This window comes from Pelodiscus sinensis, chromosome 2 (genome assembly GCF_052426305.1).
Source record: "Pelodiscus sinensis isolate ZL-2025 chromosome 2, ASM5242630v1, whole genome shotgun sequence".
Taxonomy (NCBI): Eukaryota; Metazoa; Chordata; order Testudines; family Trionychidae; genus Pelodiscus; species Pelodiscus sinensis.
Genome location: NC_143053.1, coordinates 203490067 through 203512026, shown reverse-complemented (window position 1 = coordinate 203512026; position 21960 = coordinate 203490067). Strand labels below are relative to the sequence as shown.

The 21960-nt window shown below is 44.2% G+C and overlaps 1 pseudogene; it reads right to left on the bottom strand.

Moving 5' to 3' along the window:
* The window catches only part of LOC102463299 (ATP-dependent translocase ABCB1-like), a 44189-nt pseudogene extending 24165 nt beyond the window's left edge, over positions 1–20024 (bottom strand).
* Between the last annotated feature and the right edge of the window lie 1936 nt (positions 20025–21960).

Genomic DNA, 21960 nt, shown 5'->3' with positions numbered 1-21960 from the left:
GAAATCCCCACTGAGCAGGCAGTGGAATCCTCCACTGGCAACCGGGCCTGGGCTGGGACCCGGTGGAGCGAGATCCTGGGGCCCCCTATCTCCTCCCCATACACACGACAACCCTGCTCCCTAGCAGTTGGGAGGCTCACCTGTGGACTAGGCCTCAGGGCCGTATGTACCCTGATAGAGGGAACTGTGCTCGGGACTAGGCCTCAGGGGGAACTGAACAAAGAACTGAGCCAATGGGCTATGTTTGCCTGGTGGAAAGGGGGCACTGACCCAGACTTTGGGGTCTTCCGGGCCATCAAGGGGGCTTGTCCCATGTCACTCCTTAACAGGAGTGTTAATAGCATATTAACAGCATATTGTGTTAATATGGTCTCAAGAGGTCAGATGGACATATTTACACATGTGTGTTCCCTGAAGATTCTTAATGTGGTCAGTGCAGTATATGACAGGATCATAACAAAGATGTCTTGGCATTAGGCCTTAAAAATAAAAAAATAAATAAAAGAGAATGTCCTATGTTCCTATTCTCACAAACTATCACTAACCCTCAGGTTTAAACTGAATTTTAGCACTAACCGCTATCTCCTTTGTTTTCTTCTTTTCAGACCACTGTTTCTTAGTAAAGGTCTTTATTTTTAAGCCTTCTCGATCCTTTACAAATGCTTCCCATTTCAATGACCCAAGATCCACCAAGATCAGTCAAGTTCTCCATCCTGATATCATCTAGATCTTCTTCTTCATAGTTTTCATTTTTTGTCTCTTCATTGTTTCTGATATCTCATTTTGAATGCTTTCACCATGACCCTAGTGACAAGCAAGGAATAGTGATACTCAGTCACAGTATATCTGGTATAGAAACAAACAAATAATAACACTTTGATTAGGTGGTCACTTTCATGTTGTAAATTGTATAGCCCAAGTTCTCTGTCAAGATAAGATGGTACAGCTGCAACTTACACCAGCTGAGAATTTGGCTCTCTATGGTTTTTCCCCCACTATCTATAAAGCTCAGCTGAATATTGGATCCAACGGTTCTGTAATAATTTCATGCACCTCTTCTGCACAGTTATGTTTTTGACTCATTGCTCTGGATAAATATGAAGCACTGCTACAGGTAGAAAACAACCATATCTGGCTCATAAACAAGACTGACTGATCACCTTTCACTCAACTAGAAAGCATGCAGAAACTACAAAGTGAAAATGGCCCAGTTGTTTGAGTGCAGTAGTGCTGGTAAGATCAATAGGTACCAACTCTGTGGGTGCTCCATGACTCTAGCACTCATGCAAAAAACAAGTGCTGAACGCTTTTTTTGAGGACTGAATTAATGTTTTGTGGGCCCCAACACCTGGACTGTGGCCCTGCCTCTGCTCCTCCCCAAGGCCCGGTCTGCCATTTGATTCAACCCAAGGCTTCTCCCCAATTCAGCCTCTTCCCCCCTGAGATTCTACTGCACTCCACCCAGAGGCACTGCACCTGCTCATGCTCTTCCTCCTTGCCCGCAGCTCACACGGGGGCGGGGGTGGGAGGGCAATGGAGAGGAGCACCCGCTGACAAATACCAAAGTTAGCTCCTTTGAGATACATGGATAATTTTCTGGAGTAAAGAGATGGCCAGTGGTGGTAACTCTGATTGGTAACTCTGGGTATGTCTACACTACCCCGCTAGTTTGAACTAGGAGGTAATGTAGGCATACCACACTTGCAAATGAAGCCCGGGATTTGAATTTCCCGGGCTTCATTTGCATAAGCGGGGAGCCGCCATTTTTAAAACCCCGCTGGTTCGAACCCCGTGCAGCGGGCTACACGGGGCTCGAACTAGGCTTCCACGAGGTGTACCGGTAGTTCGGAATAGGAAGCCTAGTTCGAACTACCTAGTTCGAGCCCCATGTAGCCGCGCTGCACGGGGTTCGAACCAGCGGGGTTTTAAAAATGGCGGCTCCCCGCTTATGCAAATGAAGCCCAGGAAATTCAAATCCCGGGCTTCATTTGCAAGTGCGGTATGCCTACATTACCCCGCTAGTTCGAACTAGGAGGGTAGTGTAGACATACCCTCTAGCAATAGGAGTCCTACCTTATCAAGAGCTGCTTGCACTGCAGATTCACTCTGAGAATCCAGAGCAGATGTGGCTTCATCCAGCAGCAGAATCCTGGGATTCCTTACCAGGGCTCGGGCAATAGCAATCTATTGTTTCTGTCCTCCACTCAGCTGAGCTCCCCTTTCTCCCACCATGGTGTGAAACTTCTGAGAAAACAGGAGGAGCACAGAGATTGCAGAAGGGGTCAATTGAAATCCTTTTAATCTTCTCCCTCCCCTACCCCCATTTGAGCATTACTCTCACAAACAGAAATGCCTCTTTAAAAATGTTATGATGGATGATCAAATAAACATCGTAATACTAATTACTGCTGAAAATACTGTCCTGGCCAATTACATTTGGGTTTTTCCTCTTGACACAAAGGACAATTTAAAATTCTTAATGATCAGTTTACATTTTACTCTCAGCCTCACCTTCTATTTGGCAGGGAATTAGCATGTTATGTGATGGTTTTCTATTAACTTAACAAACGTACTTTAAAGTTAGATTTTTCAATTATTATAAAATAGAAGTGATTGGAGCAAAAATAAAACCCAGATAAGCTAGAACTGGCTGATAGCCAAATGGCTGTATTCTGACTATATCCAAGCAATTTCATTTGCCAATCTCAACCCAATTTACAAACCAAATAAAAAAGAAAAGAATATTATAAATGGAAAAATGACAGATAATACCTAGCAGAAGGAAACAATAAAATTAATTTGGTAAATAGAAAATCTCGCCTTCCATATAAATTCTTCATCCATCCTATTAAAAAAAATTGCCATGTTAGTATAATAAGTTAAAAATGTTGTGGGCCAAATTGTCAATTGGTATAACTGACAGAACACTAGTGAAAACCAAGTGAAGCAGCACCTATTTATACTAATAGAGGATTTGGCCCTCAAAATTCAAACAAACAGAGAGTAAAACCAAACATTCAGCCATAGTTATAAGGTTCTCAAAAGTACATTATCTTACATCAGGCAGTCTTGATATAAAATTAAATACATTGGCTTCTTTAGCTGCTTTTTCAGCTTCAGAATCAGTAATATCCTCTCTGCCACAGTGAATGTTCTCAGCTTTCATTGTAGCAAACAAAACAGGCTCCTGGCTTACAAGGCCAATATTTTCTCTGAGCCACCATATATTGTGTCCGAATATCTTGTCCATCTAAGGTAATCTAAATGGTAAGGCATAAATGAAACATTTGAGAAAATGCATTATTTTTAAAATAGGCAGTTGTTGTAGTAATAATAATTAATAATCATAGAATCATAGAATAATAGGACTGGAAGGGACCTCAAGAGGTTATCGAGTCCAGCCCCCCGCCCTCAAGGCAGGACCAAGCTCCACCTACACCATCCCTGACAGATGTCTATCTAACCTGTTCTTAAATATCTCCAGAGAGGGAGATTCCACCACCTCCCTTGACAATTTATTCCAATATTTGACCACCCTGACAGTTAGGAATCTTTTCCTAATGTCCAATCTAAACCTCCCCTGCTGCACTTTAAGCCCATTACTCCTTGTCCTGTCCTCAGAAACCAAGAGGAACAAATTTTCTCCTTCCTCCTTGTGACACCCTCTTAAATATTTGAAAACCGCTATCATGTCCCCCCTTATAATAATAAATAGACATAAGGGCTACATCTAGATTACATCCCTTTTTCATAAAAGGTATGCAAATTAGACGTATCGCAATTGCTAATGAAGCGGGGATTTAAATCTCCCCCGCTTCATTAGCATAAAAATGGCTGCTGCTTTTTTTCGGCACGGAGATTTGCCGGAAAAAAGTGCCAGTCGAGAGACAGATCTTTCGGAAAATACAGCCTTTTCTGAAAGATCCCTTATCCCTTATTTTAAGAGGGATAAGGGATCTTTTGGAAAAGGCTTTATTTTCCGAAAGATCCGCGTCTAGACTGGCGCTTTTTTCCGGCAAAGCTCCGTGTGGAAAAAAAGCGGCAGCCATTTTTATGCTAATGAAGCGGGGGAGATTTAAATCCCCCGCTTCATTAGCAATTGCGATACGTCTAATTTGCATCCCTTTTACGAAAAAGGGATGCAATCTAGACATAGCCAAGCATTTGCTAGTAGCTTCTCACGTGGAATACAACAACAAAATGTAAACAAAATGACCAGGAAAAAATTAAAATGTCTCTTCTAAATCACCTCAAACTAAAAGAATGGCACGAGGACATTGTGCCAATGAACACAGAGAACACCACCTATTGGGAACAAAAACAGGAGCTAGTTTACAGTGGTTTCAGACCTGCAGTTTTCTTATTGGCAAGTGTCATGTTAACCCTGGTAGTTCCATAGAAGCTTTGCCAGAAAAGGACAAAAAGGAAAAAGCAGTCTTAAATCTTTCTAATTCCCATTGCCTGTATTTTTATTCATATGATGTATTTGACAGAGGAAGTAGTAAATGTAGCTATTGTGTGCAGCCACATCACCTTTCATTGTTTGATTAGCTTTTTTGTTGCTGTTTTCACAGGGTTCCGTTAAGAGGATAGTGAAATTCCATTAAGAGGGTAGCTAATCATAGCTTTCTCAAGGGAGTTAATATAGTTCTTCTTCGAGTGATGTCCCCGTGGGTGCTCCACTACAGGTGTCGGGCTCGTCCCGGCGCCGCAAACCGGAAACTTCTTCGTAGCAGTAGCCCCCTCCGGAGGACCGCGCGTGCGCAGTGTGTCCCGCGGCGTTCGCGCCTTTTCTGCGTCGCGCGGTCCGACCCGCCAGTTCCTCCTAACCGTCCACGGCCGCAGACGGATCTGGAACACGCTCCTCTCCTGAGGAGAAATCGTTTAGTCAAAAAAATCAGATATATGTTCAGTTGTTTTCCCAGTTAGCCCCTTCCCAACGTAGTGTTAGTCAGTGTTATATCGTTAGTTAGTTAGATTGGTTAATTGTTTAAAAAAAAAAAAAAAAAAAAAAAAAAAAAAAAAAAAAAACACCCCTGTTACTTCAACCCCCTGTTTTAATCCCGGGGGTTACACCCGCACAGCGAACCATGCCCGGTTCTCCCGGGTTCAAGAAGTGCGCATCATGCGGCGAGGCTATGCCGGTGTCGGATGGCCACTCCCGCTGCATTCGCTGCCTAGGGGAGGGCCATATCCCTCAGAAGTGTGGCCATTGCGCCAAGCTAATGGCGCGCACGAGGCGTGACAGAGAGATGCGCCTTAAAATGCTCCTCTTCAACAAGGCTCTTCAGCCGCCGACGTCAACAGAGCGAGAGACCGAGGGTACGCACAAGACCAAAGAAAAGGCCTCCGCTTCGTCCAGGAGCCTAAGTGCGGCAGACTCGAGAGCCGCGTCGGGCCACCCACAGGCGATGGAAAAGCCTTCCAAAGCCCGTAGCACATCGGCGCCGAGCCCCGCACTCTCTGTGGCATCGGCCCCGCCAACCCGTCCGGAGTCGGCACCATCATCAGCGGCACCGAGCCTCCGAGCGGCACCGCAGCCGGATTCGGTGCGGTCCTCGGCACCGAGGCAATCGGCACCGTCGGCGCATGACCGTGCCCCGACTAAGACGGCACCGGTGGCCGGCCCGGCACCGAAGCCTAAACAGGCACCGAAGCCTAAGCCGCAACAACCTAAGGCACCGGACACGGCACCGAGGAAACACTCGGCACCCAGATCCCATCCAAAGCCTAGCGACGCAGCCACTCCTCATCCTCAGGGCGCGTCGGCACCGCACCGCACCGACCGATCGCTGGAAGTGGAGCAGCCGTCTCAGTCTCCCGTTTCGGCACCGGATCCGACGACCTTACACCCTCAGGTGTCGGGACAAGAAGTGCTTCCGCCTTCCTCGCCTCCTGCGCCTCAATCACCATGCCTTCCAGGGGAAATCTCTGATGGGGCCTCACTTATCTCGATCCCAGATAGCCCGGTCCCCCATACTTCTAGAGCGGTACCGACGAAGGCACAGAGGAAAACACACCACCCTCGTACCCCTTCTCCAGGTTCGGACAGGGCAGCCTTCTCGCCTGGACCTTCGATTTCACCTCAAAGACGGCGGAGCCACTATCACGAGTACTCTCCTGCACGCCGCTACTATAGATCCCCGAGAAGGTCCATCACACCGCCTCACTATCACCGATCATACTACTCCAGATCGCCGTACCGTTACTCGTACCGTTCTCGTTCCCCTCGATCACCTACCCGCTCCCGCTATTATCGTCATAGGAGCACTCTGTCCTATTCTCCACAATACTCTCATCGTGCGTCTCGTCACCGCTCACCGCATTCGGAGCGTTCACGATCAATATCGAGGCGCTCACCCTTGTCTCCGAGCCGACAGCAAATATATTCGCCAACGACCCAAGGCTCTATTCCACCGGCTCAATGCCCACCAGCGCCTACGGGAGATGCGTCCACGACTTCGGTCCCACAGGACGATACCACTCAGTCACCAGTGGCGGAACACCAGTCAGTGGCCTCCCCGACAGATGTAGCTTCCTCTTCTCCTGATGATGCGGTGTTTAACGACGAACCCCCTCTAGCAGATGATTATAAGCAGTTCCATGAGCTTTTTACACGGGTAGCGGATTCACAAAACTTACGCACCTCGGGGGCGCCTCCAAAACACCATCCGCTGCTCAGAAATTTACAACATTCTAGTAAATCCAAGCTAGCTCTTCCTTTCGATGCCGCGATATTGGAGGTAGCCAATGACATCTGGCAAACTCCGGCGTCTATGCCTCCTACCAACAAACGCACGGACAGGAAATACTTTATCGACGCCAAGGATGCAGAGTTTCTCTTTACCCATCCTGTTCCGAACTCTATCGTGGTTGACGCAGCACAGCAAAAGGCGAGATCCGCGCAGGCGAGAAATTCTATCGCGGACAAAGAGGCCAAACGCTTGGATTTGCTAGGCAGAAAGGTCTATTCATCTGCTACGGCCACATTGAGGATGGCAAACTACTCTGCCCATCTTGCCAACCACGACTTCGACAACTATTCGAAGTTAGTGCCGCTCATACAGCATCTCCCACATTCCCAAAGGGAGGTACTGAAGGCCATAGTACAAGAGGGGTACACAGTGGCCCGTAATGCGCTCCAGATATCCCTCGATATCGCGGACTCGGCCTCCCGCACTACCGCGACGTCCATCGTCATGCGACGAGACTCTTGGCTCCACCTGGCTTCCGTGCCAAAGGATCTACACCCTAAGGTGGAGGACCTCCCATTTGACCGAGCATCCCTGTTCGCTCAAAACACAGACCAAGTGTTCCACTCAGGAAAAGACTCTAGAAATACGTTAAGAACTCTAGGGATGTACACCCCGCCCTTCAGGCGCAGGAGAGCCTGGCCATATAACAGGCAGAGGCCGCCTCCTTCTTCGGCTTCCTACTATACCAACCAACGATTTAGGCCATACGACCAGCATAGACAGAGGCAGCGCCCCCAACGTCGCCGCCAGCAACCTAACAAGGCCAACAACCAGCAACAATCTAGACAGCAAGTTTGACATACTGATCGAGAGTCTGCGAGCCATCCCTCAACTAGAACCCAACGCGAGAGTAACCAAACTCTTCAACCGCCGTCTGTATCCATACTCCCTTCGTTGGTTTGCCATCACCACAGACCGCTGGGTCAGGGAGATTGTAACCTCAGGACTCACCATTCCATTCTCCACCTTGCCTCCCACCAACCCTCCCTCCCCACCCCTTTTCAGGGACCCCTCCCACGAAAATCTGTTACGACAGGAAGTAGTACACCTACTTACCATAGGTGCGGTGGAAATAGTTCCTCCCGAATTCCATCGCAGGGGGTTCTATTCCCGATACTTCCTCACAGAGAAAAAGTCGGGGGGATGGAGGCCGATACTAGACCTTCGCGGTCTCAACCGCTACCTGCGAAGATACAGATTCAAGATGGTTACTCTGGGTTCCATCATTCCAACACTACAAAAGGGGGATTGGTTCGCGTCTCTCGACCTGCAGGACGCATACTTCCACATTCCTATCCATCCAGCTCACAGGAGGTTTCTGCGATTCACCGTCGGAGACGACCACTACCAATATGCGGTACTTCCCTTCGGCCTATCCGCAGCTCCGAGAGTATTTTCAAAGACCATGGCAGTCATAGCGGCATACCTCCGTCGAGCGGGGATCACCATCTTCCCTTATCTCGACGACTACCTCCTCTCAGCACCTTCAAGAGAACAAGCCGAGATGGCAGTTGCCACTACAAAAGGCATCTTCGAGACCCTTGGCCTAATTATCAATCTGCCAAAATCTACTCTAACTCCGGCCCAGTCCATCGTGTTCATTGGGGCCAGACTAGACTCTACCACTGCTATGGCGTATCTGCCTACGGACAGAGCCGACACCATTCGAGACCTATCGAACGTCTTGCTCACAGCCCCGAAGGTCTCTTACCTTACCTGCCTGAAACTATTGGGCCACATGGCCTCTACCACATACGTCATAGCCCATGCTCGCCTCCGCATGCGATGTCTGCAACATTGGCTCCTCATAGCCTACAAACCGGGCATTACCAATATCAACACTTTCATAACCATCCCTGCCCGAGTCAGGAAATCGCTCGTTTGGTGGACTCTACCTGCCAATACTCTAGCAGGCATTCCATTCCGGATCCAGCCCCCATCCATTCAATTGACCACGGACGCGTCGCTAATAGGCTGGGGGGCGCATATGTTGCACTACCGGATTCAGGGACTGTGGTCCCATCAGGAATCCCTACTCCATATAAACTTCCTGGAGCTCAGGGCAGTCTTCAACGCATGCCGCCACTTTGTCCAACATATACAGGGGACCACCATACAAGTCCTTACCGACAACATATGCACGGTTTACTACATCAACCGGCAAGGCGGGGCCCGGTCCAGGACTTTGTGTGCGGAAGCAGTGCGCCTGTGGAACTGGGCGATCCGCCACAGGATCGCGCTCGTAGCTTCCTATCTCCCCGGCAAAACCAATATAATTGCGGACACGCTCAGCAGATCATTCCACTCCCAACACGAATGGGAGCTCCTTCACTCTGTAGCCCTCGATCTGTTTCGGGCATGGGGTTACCCAGAGATCGACCTCTTTGCCACTCGCGACAACAGGAAGTGCCGCTCTTACTGTTCGAGAGCGGGGATAGACAACCAATCCTTGGGGGATGCCTTCCTTCTCAATTGGGGGGCGTACCATCTCCTCTACGCTTTTCCCCCAATCCTGCTGATACCGCGGGTAATACAGAAAATACTATCAGACTCGGCGACAGTAATCCTCGTGGCTCCCTTCTGGCCGCGCCAGACTTGGCTCACGCAACTCATGCAGATGTCGGTGTCCAGACCTCAACGTCTTCCAAGGATCAACAACTTGATCTCACAACAAAACGGCAACTTTCTCCACCCGGATGTCGACCGCTTGCACCTGACAGCTTGGCTCCTAACTGGCTCCAGGGCCTAGAGTTAACCTGCTCCCAAGCAGTCATGGATGTACTCGTGCAAAGCAGACGACACAGCACCCAACGATCGTACATCTATAAGTGTCGTCGCTTCTCAGCCTGGTGCCGGCCACAAGCCATTAACCCCCTAAATGTGCAGATCCAGCGTATTCTGGACTACGTCCTGCATTTACACTCCCAAGGATTGGCCGCTGCTTCGCTAAAAGTACACTTGGCAGCTATTTCGGCTTTTCACGCTCCCATAGAGAGTTTTTCCGTTTTCTCTCATCCACTTACGAAGAAATTTCTCAAGGGAATTTCCAATATTTGTCCACCACACAAGCCTATCCCGCAGCCATGGGACCTTGGCCTTGTACTGGACACCCTTACCCGCCCACCATTTGAACCACTTGCGACTTGTGAGTTACAAATTCTCACGATAAAGGTTACCTTTCTCCTGGCAATAGCCTCAGCTCGGCGAGTTTCAGAGCTTGCAGCACTCTCAGCGGACCCGCCATACACGATGTTCACTCAGCAGGGAGTCTCACTGAGATGTCACCCATCCTTCTTGCCAAAAGTCAACTCGTCCTTTCATGTCAATGAACCTATAATCTTCCCTACTTTCTACCCCAAACCGCATGCTACACCGGAGGAAGCCCGCTGGCACACTCTGGACATTAGAAGGGCATTGGCATTTTACCTTGACAGAACACGTCCATTCCGGAAGTCTCCGCGTTTGCTATTATCACTCGCTGATCGCTCTAAAGGTCATCAGCTGTCGTCCCAACGTATTTCCAAACATATAGTTAACTGCATCACCCGTTGCTACACTCTCAGGGGGAAATCTCTGCCCTGTTCGCTAACAGCGCATTCAACCAGAAGTATGGCTGCCTCCACGGCTTTTATGAAAAATGTATCTCTTACAGACATATGCAGGGCAGCGACATGGTCGTCCGCATCCACCTTCGCTAGACACTATGCCCTTGACCGTCTCAAGGTCGCTGACACAGCAGTCGCTCAAGCAGTCCTTTCGTCCGTGCACAAGTAAATCCGAAGCACAATCAGTGCGAGGGTGACTGCTTCATACTCACCTGTAGTGGAGCACCCACGGGGACATCACTCGAAGAAGAAGAAAAGGTTACTCACCTTGTGCAGTAACTTCTGTTCTTCGAGATGTGTGTCCCCGTGGGTGCTCCACGACCCGCCCTCCTCCCTGCTTCGGAGATCTCTCTTGTATCTTGCAGATGTTCCGGCTAGGAGGAACTGGCGGGTCGGACCGCGCGACGCAGAAAAGGCGCGAACGCCGCGGGACACACTGCGCACGCGCGGTCCTCCGGAGGGGGCTACTGCTACGAAGAAGTTTCCGGTTTGCGGCGCCGGGACGAGCCCGACACCTGTAGTGGAGCACCCACGGGGACACACATCTCGAAGAACAGAAGTTACTGCACAAGGTGAGTAACCTTTTCTTTCCTTACTGAAGTACCAATCCCGCAAAGCACATGAATAACATTTTGCACTGTGACTAGTTCTATTTACGTCAAGTTCTCATCAGAAGTGTATGGGGCTACTCACAGTGCATAAAGTTATGCACATATATAAATCTTTGCAGGACCAGGACTTTATTCCTTTACAAAGGAAAAAATAATCTAAAGGGACTGGTAAAGTACAATAATCCTTTACAGAGGTTTTTTTTTTTTTAAATGAGAGATGGATTCACAGCTGTGACACTGCCAGACCAAGTGCCAGCTCGCCAGAGCTTCAGACCTCACTGAATGCTTACAGATGGCTAGTCTGAAGCCAAGCCAATTCACTTGTGTGTATGGAAGAAAATGATTGTTACATGTATAAGAATGTATGTGGGGTTTAAACTTCATTAAAACTAATGGGATGTCCCATGCATTCTTTTCACTTTCCTTTATCCTGTTATAATGCAGTAGCAAATATTTACATTATGTATGCCTCTGTAGGCAAATAACACATCAAAGGAGAAAGAAGCCTTGTGGAATGCAAAGGAAGGTCTTTAACAGTAAAGTGTTAATTTAAAAGGAAGTGGTTCTTGTATGTGATGATGAAAGGTCAAAAAGACTCAAATGGCATTCCTCACCCTCTCTTACAAAATGACAAGCCCACATCAGCTTGTTTTCAGTGGGAAGTAGCTATAAATATGTACACAGGGAAAATCCTTCATCTTTTACTGTTTGGATTCTAACAAAGCACAATATAATAAATGAACACGAATATGGAGATTCCCAGTTATTCTGGGTAGCCATAAGAGACTTTTGGGTAACTAGCAGTTTACTGTATCTCTGCTACTATTAGGAATTATAGAGTGATTCATCTATACCTATATTTTATCTGCTTTAATTTCTCAATAACGCTCATTACTTTTTCTTAGCTAAAAAACCCTTAGTTAGTTTACTATAGAATTGACTACCAGTGATCACTTTGAAATAAGATTTAGGATACCAATTGTTCTGAGATAAGTGTTTAGTCTCTTGGGACTGTAAGGAACCTGAATTTGGGGTTGATTTTTGCTGTACATGAACTTTTATCTCTGGATGACAAGATAGACTGGAGAGTCTGTCTGAGACTCCACAGGTAAGATTGGTAGAATGATCTAAATATTCACACGTCCTCCTGGATTGGAGAAATCTAATCGTAGAACATACCACTCATTTGGGGTATCTATGCTGTTTTCTGACAGTCTGCCCTGAGACATAGTAATAGAGATGTAGCCGTGTTAGTCTGGTCTAGCTGAAACAAAAGGAAATGGGTCTGGCCCACGAAAGCTCATCACCTCCAAACCATCTTGTTAGTCTTTAAAGTGCTGAATAGTTCTATCTTTTGTTTCTGCCCTGAGACAGGCACTCATGGTCATAAGCTACTCCAGATAGAATGATAGTGACCAAATGAGATATTAATTATGTAACTTTGAGGTTTTCTCTCTAATTTATAGTAAACATATTTTAATATTTAGTCTGATGTGGTCTTTGTGCCTAAGTGGAAAATATGGATCCTTTTCTGCAGTACTTAAACAACAAAGCATTTTCCTTAATTTATAAACCATTTTTGAACAGTTTGCTTCAGACTATGCTGTATTGTACTTACAGTTATCACTCGTCCAATGTCATAGTTCTCTTTCTCTTCCACTGTGAGATTGGTTCCATACCAAAGTGCAAGAGCATAGGATCCATATAAAATAAAATGTGTGAAACCCAAAGATGCACTGGCAGTAATGGATTTTTGAACCCTGACACTCTTGGCATTCTCAAGATTAACATCATATCTGAAAACAGAAGCTAAATATTAAATTTGGTGTGTATCCCTAACTTGCTTTCATGCTTCCAGGGTTTTCTTCCATAAAAATTATTAGCCAGATTCTTAGATGGCGTGAATTCTTGTAGATTCACTGATTTTGTATCAGCAAGAGATTGGCCCCAAGAATCGTCAATGGTAGGTCTAGTTTCTGGTGTTCAATGAATATGAGTGAATTATCAGGCATACAGATAAACTTGATATATTATAGAACAGTCAACATAACTTTTTGTCAATGGAAATGATGCTTCACCAATCTATTAAAATTCTTTGACTGTTTCAACAAACATGTGGACACAAGAGATCCAGGGTATGTCTACACTGCAATGTTATTTCAAAATAACTAGCACTATTCCAAAATAACTCAGTTCGCATCTACACAGCAGGCCGTTATTTTGAAATAGTTTTGAAATACTGTCAAGCTGGAGACTTCTTACTCTGACTCCTATCAACCTCAGTGTATAAGGGAAGTTAGAGGAAGAGAGCTCCATTTCAAAATAAGTGCTGTGTGGTCACTCCCATTATTTCAAAATAAGCTATTTTGAAATAAGATATGCAATTGACATAGCTCAATTTGTGTAGCTTATTTCGAGTTAAGCCCTGAAGTGTAGACATACCCCCAGTGGATAAAATGTACTTGGACTTTAAGGGTGTATATACACAGCAGGGCTTAGCTCGAAATAAGCTACACAAATTGAGCTACGTCAATTGTGTATCTTATTTTGAAATAGCTTATTTCAAAATAGGGAGCATCTACACAGCACTTATTTTGAAATAGAGCATTCTTTCTCTGACTCCTCTTATACAATGAGGGTTACAGGAATCGGAGTAAGTAGTCCTCTAGCTTGACATATTTTGATACTATTTCGAAATAACTGCCTGCTGTGTAGACACGGTCTAAGTTATTTCAGAATAGTGCTAGTTATTTTGAAATAGGGTATGTGTGCACTGCAACACTAAGAAAGCTTTTGACAAGGTTCCAAATCAAAGATTCTTAAGCAAAGTCATAGGATAAGAGTGAAGATCCTGTTCTGGATCAGTAAGGCTATGTCTACACTGCACAGTTATTTCGGAATAAGCTATTCCAGAAAAGGTATTCTGAAATAGCTTATTTCGAAATAGCACATCTGCACTGCAGGGAAGCCTCAAAATTAGTTCGAGGCAACATATTTACATTAGGGAAGCCTATCTTGATTAAGTGATCCAGGAGGAATCACTTAGAATGGCCCTTGTGAAGGTCTATTTCAAAATAGTGGAGCATCTGCACATGCCTTATTTTGAAACAGCTATTTTGGAATAGGCATTAGTCTTCGTAGAATGAGGTTTACAGAAGTTGGAATAAGCCATCCATTATTTTGAAATAACGACATTGCTATGTAGATGCGCGCATTGTTATTTCAGAATACCAGTCCTAACCGGCTAAAGAATCAGAAACAAAGGGTAGGAATACATTTTTCACAGTGGGGCAGAATCTGTACAGAGGTCTGTGCTGTTCAGATTCATAGATGATATGGAAAAGAGGGTAAACAGTGAGAGACCAAAAAATAGCAGATGATGCAAAATTACTTAAAATAGTTAAGTCTAGAGCTGACTTCAAAGACCTAAAAAGGTATCTCACAAAACTAGGTGACTGGACAACAAAATGGCAGATGAAATTCAGTAGTCCTCTTCTGCAGTTAGAAGCCAAATGTATTCTCATGTGCTAAGTTACTAAGCTGTATGCCAATAGCAATTAATCAAATACAAATCAAACACCCTACTGTGCTAGTTAAATCCTCTGAGACAAGGACAAAGTTAACAGTAATGTAATGAAAAAAATCACTATCCTCTTGTAACTGGCTAATCCCCTTTAGCTTTCCAAAGGCATTATAGAAAGCCCAGCCCAGCACAACCCAGCAATGTTCTCAGACCTTTTCCAGAGGATATGTGTATTATTTTATTATTCAATGACATGCTCAGAAGCTTTGTAGAGAACTCTCCATGCTTATATTAGGCACACAAAGTGGGAAGGTCCAAAATTAATGGCACAGTTTAAGCACTACATCCTAAAATGATGTGCCGTTAATTTCTTCTGCATAAACTGCTCAGATATTATTTATTAGTACAGTTCAGATGAGACCAAAAAAAAGGATTGTTAAAAGTATTCACCTTACACTTAAATTTAAGCTAATGCGTAGCCTCCTTAAAGTCAATGACCTAGGAAAGTGATATGAAATCTTACTTAAAGTTATGATCCAATAAAACATGAACTTAACTGTAAGCACTTTATTCAATGATTTCAGCAAGCATGTGCATGTGCTTACAGGTAAGTATTTGTAGATGTGCTTTGTTGGACTGGAGCATAAGATAAGATTGCATTTTCTATAGCTTCAGTTTCCAACTTCAGGTTTGCATCAGAGTGAAACTGAGCCTTACAATGCCCTTCCAAAATGTAGGTCAACTGAGTGATTGCAAATGTCCACAGAAGACAGAAAATGTCTCCTTCCAGACTTCTTTAGCTGAAAAGTTCAGCTGTCTGGCAGATAATCTGACAGAGCTTTGATTTTTTTTAAATGACTATATCACTTTCCCAAATATTATCTACAATCAATAATTCGTACAAAAAACTCACTTTGCTAATGCCTTCATCTGTCCATTGAACGCAACAACTGTTCTGATAGTCAAAATTTCTTCTGCCACAGCTCCTGCTCTAGCATAAGCAGTGAACTCTTTTGTAGAGAATGACACTAAGAACTGCAAAAATGGGGAGGGGAGATGGGAAAGTATTTTATTGTAATCTGTAGAAGTGGTGTAAATTATGTACAGGTACAAAGGGTAATTTAGCAGTTAGACTAAGAGCCTAGAATTTAGGAGATCTGTGTTCAAGTCCCCACTGCAACACAGTGTTCCTGGGCAATCTCGAGTAAGTAACTTCTTCTCTCTGAATCTCACTTTTCCATCTCTAAAATGGGCATCCCCTATTTTGCATGGTGTAGCGAGGCTAAACACGATGAATATTATGAGGCACTCAGAAAGTATAGTAATGGATGCTATGTAAATAACTTAGCTTTCTTGAATAAAGATCACAATCTTGTTTTTCCTCTCCACCCATTTCAGTGCTTGGGTGAGGGGGAAGAGGGAGAGAAAGCAAATAAAACCTATAAATGGAAACACTTAGTGTCTGTCATGCACAGAAAAAAGTACTATCTAATAATATGGTCCCAGTGATTAATGGAGTTGATGAATGCAGATCATCCTCTTTCCATGTGGAAGTCAGCAATGGTGGTTGAAAGCAGTCTATGCCTCCCCTCCATAGCATGTTAATGCCCATCTGCTGATAAACAGAGCTCTGCAAGTGTTGGGGCAGGAGACAATGGAGAAGGAGCAGGGAGGCTCTCCAAACTGTGGTCATGTTGCTTTGGGATTCACTCCCTGTCCTCTACCCTCTCCTTCCCACCCCTCTCCCCATCACTCACCCTTCCCCAATCTGTTTCTTAGAGGTAGAATTAGTTATTTTTTCCTGGCACTTGCATTTGACCTAACTACTATTGATGCAGCAGTGAAAGGGATAACTGACAACATCACCAAAGTCTGTTTCCACACATAAACAAATCCTACAATAATCCCAGTCAGAAAAATGGAAAAGTATTGTACAAATATATTGATCTTGTCTCCGATTCCATCATGGATGGTGTTAATATCTCTGTAAATTTTTTTTTAAAATGCTTTTTCATGAATGCTTCCTCCTCACACATTTTTCTGTTTTCCTGGAGAGAGACTTAATGTCAGAAATTAATTGCTCATATCATTAAGGAGTAGGAACTGTGAACGTGAGTATTAAACAGCAGTAATACAGCTCTTTGTGGGGCTAGGAACTAACAGATCACAGCTCATTTTTGGTGATGTAACCTCTGGAAACATTTCTGACGTTGCTATCCCCTCTCATTCACAAGTGTCTCAATTCACTGTACAATACCCAAAAGGAATAACCCATAGAAAACCAAAAATTTACTCCAATAACCTTTACAGTACTTTTTCCTCTGAGTTCTCCTGTGCCTGCTGTCATCTTCAATTGTGATATTAGACTAAGATCTTTGAGGCAAAGGACATCTCCATTTTGCATCCTATATATGCAAAGTGTTAGTAAAATATTGTTTATAGACCACTGTGTGTCCTACTAATTTTATCTTCCTATTTACATATGTGAGAGGTAGGGATTGGTGAAATTCAAGACTCTCATTCTCTTCAGGATTCACATCTTCCATAATCTGGGCATATCCTGACCTGCAAAAATTAAATCTGGAGAAACTCTGCATACCCTTCCTCTGAATCCCTGCATGAAGATCCAAACTGATCCAAAGATCCCTAATTTTAATTGGTTTGGATCAGTTTCAAAATTAGAAAATACTGCTCATAAATATGAGTGAAGTTTAATTTCAAACAGTGTCTGGGTTTTCAGTGTTTGTAAATTAACTGGAGACAGCAGAGCTATTTACCTGTGTCTCAGAAGGGTAGCTGTGATAGTTTGTAAGGGTGCGTATATGCACCGGGGTTATTTCAGGATACCAGAGGTACTCCGAAATAGCTACCCCACGTCTTTTAAATGATCCCGTTATTTCAAAATATTTTTTGAAATAAGGAGTGTGCTATTCTGGCAACCCACAAGGGTTACAGGGATGTCTTGAAATAGCACGTTATTTCAAAATACAATCAAAATAAGATACAAAATTTGCACACCCTAATTTAAAACATTAATCTGAAGACATGGGTTGGTGCCCACAAAAGCTCATGATACCATTTACATTTTTTGTTAGTCTCTAAGGATGCATCTGCACAGTACCCTAACTTGAAATAAATATGCAATTTGTGCTATATGATTTTGAAATTTGGTGCTGTATAGACACAAATTTTGAAATAAGCTATTTCAAAATATCTGTATTTTGAAATAGCTTATTTCAAAATTGGTGTGTACACAGCACCAAATTTCAAAACAACATGCCATTTTGAGACATTCCTTAACCCTCATGGAATGAGGGTTACAGGGATACCAAAATAGTGTGCCCATTACGTCAAAATCTATTTTGAAAAAACAGGCACATTTAAAAGATGAAGGGTAGCTATTTCGGGATACTTCCAATATTCCGAAATAAGGTATGTCTAGACAGTGAGGCTAAGTTGCTGCAGGACCATTTGTTTATCTATAGTAGTTTGCAAAGTAGCTCGTAAATCCTACAAAGTTAATGTCAGATGAATAAGATTTTGCATTTCACAAGTCCTTGCCGTGGATGTGTCACTGAAACCCTGAAAATGAAGTTAAGTTCACGTTTCTCAAACTGTGGGTCCCGACACCCCAGGGGGTCGTGAGCAACTTAGGGAGGGGGGTCGCGGTACCACAAAGTTTGAGAACCCCTGAGTGAGTGATAACTAATTCCTCCCTCAGGCAGCAGTAATATTTTGCCTCTTCGTTAAAAAGGTTTCCTGGAAACTCCCTATAGCTAATTATATAAAGGAAAACATCAGACTTCTTTTTGGCTCTGATGTTTGTGGTGCATAGATAAATAGAGCCTTCTGACTCTGTTAGTTGGGTGTTTCGTGTGCCAGTCTGGCTAGTATCAAACCAAGCCATCTACTGGTGAAGTATTGCAAAAAAAAGCCTTTTGTCGGATTCTTGCAGTCTGTCTTGCAGCGGAGGTCAAAAATGTCCAGACTTGGATGGCATTCAGTATCATTACAGAAAAGCCGAGACAAATATAGTAATAAGCATTCCTGTAGTAAAACAGTGAAAATCTGTAAGATCAAGTGCATCTTGCAAGAGAAATTACACACAGAGGGTCAAATTCTATCTCCCTTTACTTCCAACACAACCCTGCTGAAGCAAATCAGATGTAACAGATGGCTGAATTTGGCTCTCAGTTTATTGGAAAATAAAATATGGAAACTACATCATGCTATTCTTATGAAAATAATTGCAGAGGTTCTTACGCTGTTATTTGAGCTTCTATGTCAAAACCTGGAGCTGCTGGACAAACAGAACTAGTCATTGCTGAAAGATTAACTGTAACAAGAAAAACATTCAGTTTTGCTAGAACATGCATAAAACAAAATCATGGTGATTTTAGGCCATGAACTTATGGGTATTTTGCATGACATAACACTCCCTGAACAGCTCAGGAAATATATAACTTTACATCCAGTAGAGGATGAAACGGGGAACTTTTGAGTCCTCTCAGAGGGTTACTGTGGAGTGATGTCATGGATTTAACTCTTTACATCAATGGGAACTGATCAGATCATACCTTCTGATAGTCTATCCTTCTCCTTGCCACAGTGGCCAATCTCTTATTTTTCATAAGTGAAAACTCCCCCTTTTACTTCACATAAGGAAAAAATAATCCAAGCAGAGGACACCATAAGGCCGTCTTTTTTGCACCACTTAAGTTCAACCCAAGCCTCAAAACTGGACTCAGGTGGAGTCCAACTGGTGACTTAACCTTTTGCTGGCTATCTGCAAAAAGGCACTAATAATGCACCTAACCAAATGTGCAACACTATTCAAACCTGGGAGAAATAAGAGACCCCTTCTAACGGTGTCAGTGCATAGCCTAAAATTTAAGTTACATTTGCCCTTATTATACTCTTAGCTCATAGAGGCAAAATAATATTATTGGTCCTATTTTATTGTCCAAAAAAATCCAACAACACAACTTGCTTTGGTCACTTCCTGAAACAGCAAATCCTACTTATAACCTATAGAAAGTAGTAAATAATTTTACAAATACCAAATGCACAGCTCTGTAATATATCAAGCATCTGTTTTCCAACTGTACTAAGAAGGAAGGACTGCTCAGTATTCAATATGCTCTTCAGGGTTTTTAACACCACTGGAGCACTGTGTCTTGGACGTCTGCCAATCCAAAGAACGAGATACCCAAACAAATATTGTCAGCAGTTGAATAACTCTCTTTACCTGAAGTCATATTTATTGGCTGGCCAGTCATCACAAAGTTGTCTGTCATCTTTCCATAGACAACAATTGACAATGGCAACCCAACCCCACTTGCAGCAGCTGCAATCAAGCCTATTATCATCAGAATTATATCCAGCCAATCAGCATACCTAAACTGCTCAGATATAAAGAAAAAGGAAATATTGTAAGGGTGACAAATCCACATAACTGTAACAAGCTCTTTCTAGGCCACACAGAATAGGATTTGTGTTTACATAGCACCATTCACAACTAGGTATCCCAAAACACTTTATGAAGCAATTAATTCGATACTATGAAGGTAAACACAGCACTTGGGATGCACTTTGCAAAAGCTCACACATAGTTTTAGGGTAGTTTTTACAGAGGGAGTTGGAACATGTTTGCAGGATGCATTCCCTACTCTGCAGAAAAAAAGAGATGTATCTTATATTTTTTATTTAGGGTATGTCTAGACTACATGGCTCCGTCGACGGAGCCATGTAGATTTGGTTTTTTGGCAAAGGCAAATGAAGCCGCGATTTAAATGATCGCGGCTTCATTTACATTTACATGGCTGCCGCGCTGAGCCGACAAACAGTTGATCAGCTGTTTGTCCGCTCAGAGCGCTAGTCTGGACGCTCCCCTGCCGACATCAAAGTCCTTTGTCGGCAGCCCCGGTAAACCTCATCCCACGAGGAATAACGGGGCTGCCGACAAAGGGCTTTGATGTCGGCAGGGGAGCGTCCAGACTAGCGCGCTGAGCGGACAAACAGCTGATCAGCTGTTTGTCAGCTCAGTGCGGCAGCCATGTAAATGTAAATGAAGCCGCGATCATTTAAATTGCGGCTTCATTTGCCTTTGCCTACAACTCTAATCTACATGGCTCCATTGATGGAGCCATGTAGTCTAAACACAGCCTAAGTGATAAAACCACCTGTGCAATCACTACCTTTCTGTGTTTATGCTACTACATCACATATTTACTCAGTGCACTTAACACCAAAACAAGAACAGGTTGTTGACAAATAGTTGGCTGCTCCTTACCATTAGAAACAGGTGTGCAGAAGTTGTCACATTGAAGAAAAACACACAGCACTTGTCTCAGGAATCATCCAAACAAGGGCATAATTTCAGGCACATAGGAGGGGCAGCATCCATGCACTCCGGGACATGGCTTGATTTTCATCCCGTTCCCCGGCTGCTAAAGGAGTGAGGAGAAAGTGCTTGCATTCTGTGCATGCCTCTCACACCTGGCTGGCATGCACGGGAATGCAAGTGCTCACTCCTTTAGCACCTGGGGAACGGGATGAAAAGCCAGCCAGGTCCTGGAGTGCATGGCTGCTGCCCATCCAACCCTCCCAAAATGGCACCTTTGTATCCAAGGAAACATTATGCATGAATGGTAAAATTCTCTTCTGTTGAGAGAACCAGGGCAAGGCCCTACTTATCACACGTGCTTCACTCCGGTCCTTTACTAGGGTGTATTCCTTGGGGGGAAACTGCACAATGTTGTAAAGCAGGCTTTTTCTGTCCACGGCCTTCGCGTATAGCCCATCCTGCCACACAAGGCCCCTCACACAAAACCCAGATACTCAGAGGAGCATGGAAAGCACAATGCAGTTTTTGTGAATGTAATTTAACCTTATAGGCATCCTGGAACTCAAAGGCACCAAGAAAATAGGGAGGTAAGCATAACTAGATAACGCCTAGCTAAATTTACAGATAAGCCTCATTTGACCGTAGCTTAACCGGTCTTAGGGGCAAGGGGAAAAAGTAAACATAGGGTAATAAAACACAATTGTCTTACACTAACTATGCCCCATCTGGTCCTGTCCACGAGGGTATCATGCATACATCACGAAAATTCCTATAGGGCAGTATTGTCATACTACCTCATGACTAGCCTATCAGGCCCTGCCAAATGCAGACCCTAGCATGGCATCAGACACCGAATTTTTGTATAAAAGACCCTCTACCCCTTTGTTCGATGGAGGTTCCGTGTACTGAGGGCACGTGTCTTTTTTTTGCCCAGCTAAAGGATTGATCACCCTGAGGCTGCCTCCCCACCCTTCGAGTCAAATATAGGGGTGCACGAGTCCTGAGCATGCTCCGAGTTCTAGTGTGTCTTTCTGTTGTTATTGTTTCTGGATTTGTAAGTATTGCTTAAATGTATTAGTTATTGGTTTAATTAATAGTTAAATTGTGTTAATTTCACTGT